Here is a 1,849-nt window from a genome sequence, read left to right as displayed (position 1 = left end):
ATGTGTTCGTTAATTCAGATTGTCAGTAAAAATGTTAAAGTTGGCACCTTTGTAGTAAATATCAGAATATTCATAAAGAAGAGTGAATAGAGTTGTTAAGAGTATACTTTACAAAATCCAAAGACTTCAGAGCTGTCACTCGTGTCTGTGTTCCTCTAGCCACAGGGGCTGCCGACCGGATCCCTTCCACAGGCCCCAGCGGCAGTTCTTGCTGGGCTGTGAGTACCGCCTTCCTCTGGGCTGCCTTTGGCTTCGGTCCTGGGCTGGGCCTTTTCCACTGCAGCTGAACCTTCCACATTCCCCGATACCTCCTGGTCAGAGACAGGCTTAGCAGACTTGCTGCTTTCAGTCGGTATGCTTTCTCCTGGGATTTCACCGATCTCTTTGGGCTTTGTATCCAAAATAGGTGATTTATGCTATAAAGTACAGAATTATATTTTGTTTTAACTGTTTAAGGTAATGTGAAGTTTTAGTAATCAAACATATCTAACAAGTTCCTACCCAAATTGGTTGAAGCTAGCTAGAAACTCTTTAAAATCCTGGTTCCAATGCTGGATTATAATTATATAAATATTATTAAGCCTCACAGAACTGTACATGGAGGAGTGGGAACACTTACGATATACTAGGTGGGCTTAGTGGCCCAGCTTAGCAGGGGTCAAGAGGATTGGTGACCAGTATTGCTAACTCCTCTTGATTGGTGAGAATAATTCATTTGACCAATATTTACTGAGCACATACTAAGTTCTAGGTGCTAGGGATACAGCAGGAATAAAATGCAAAAACTACTCTCACTGGAACTTACATTTAGGTTTGGGAGAGAATCAGGCAACAAACGAATTAAGAAAGTATAACATCATCTGTTGAATAAAGGGCTATGTAGGAAAAGAGAAAAGAGATGAAGTGCTGGAAGTGCGTGGGGTGGTAGGGTGGACTGCAGTTTAAATTAGGGTGGTCGGAAAAGGTGACATGACTAAAAGTCTAAAGAAAAGCACCACATGATATATGGCAGAAGAGCATTCTAGACAGAGGGTACAGCAAGTATAAAGGCTCTGAGTTCCAGGAACAGTCAGGAGCCCTTGTGGCCGAAGTAGAGTGAGCAGACGATGACCAGTAAGGTAGTGGATGTGGGAAAAGGGCATAGCAAGGAGGCCCCTAAGCCACTGCGATAACTGGCTTTCCCTACAAGTGAGATAGGAAGTCACTGGAAGATTTTTGAGATGAGTGACAGGTAACTATCAACTATAAAAGCTGGAAGGAGCATCTTAAGGTTTTCTAGATACATGTAGATATGTTTATTTTTATAAGGAACTCTATGGGAAAAGATGCTATAATTTCTATAATTTCCTAGATTCTATTATGCTCATAACTGTTTCTCAAAGGTTTATAGTTACAACTTAAACTTTGCAAATAACAATACAAATTCCTCTTTCAAACAGAAATGGAAAGGTCCCTTTAGAAGACCAATAATGGTGAAAAATGCACCATTCTGCAGGTTAAAAGTATAGTCTAACCAACCAATGATAAAGAAGATTTGGGAGGCCGGGCGCGGTGGCTCACGCCTGTAATCCTAGCTCTCTGGGAGGCCGAGGCGGGTGGATCGCTTGATGTCTGGAGTTCGAGACCAGCCTGAGCAAGAGCGAGACCCCCGTCTCTACTAAAAATAGAAAGCAATTGGCCAAACAACTAAAAACAGAAAAAATTAGCTGGGCATGGTGGCGCATGCCTGTAGTCCCAGCTACTCGGGAGGCTGAGGCAGGATGATCGCTTGAGCCCAGGAGTTTGAGGTTGCTGTGAGCTAGGCTGAAGCCATGGCACTCTAGCCCAGGCAACAGAGTGAGACTCTGTC

General features: G+C 43.3%; 1 protein-coding gene across 1 annotated transcript in view; it reads right to left on the bottom strand.

Moving 5' to 3' along the window:
• CLCC1 (chloride channel CLIC-like 1) overlaps positions 1-1,849 on the bottom strand; it is a 13,277-nt gene that overhangs the window by 2,824 nt on the left and 8,604 nt on the right. The gene's annotated exons all lie outside the window — the stretch shown is intronic.

Source organism: Propithecus coquereli, unplaced genomic scaffold (genome assembly GCF_000956105.1).
Source record: "Propithecus coquereli isolate 6110/MARCELLA unplaced genomic scaffold, Pcoq_1.0 Scaffold289, whole genome shotgun sequence".
In the NCBI taxonomy this organism is placed as follows: Eukaryota; Metazoa; Chordata; class Mammalia; order Primates; family Indriidae; genus Propithecus; species Propithecus coquereli.
Note: the sequence above shows the minus strand (reverse complement) of the source record. Positions and strands in the feature narration are given on the sequence as shown.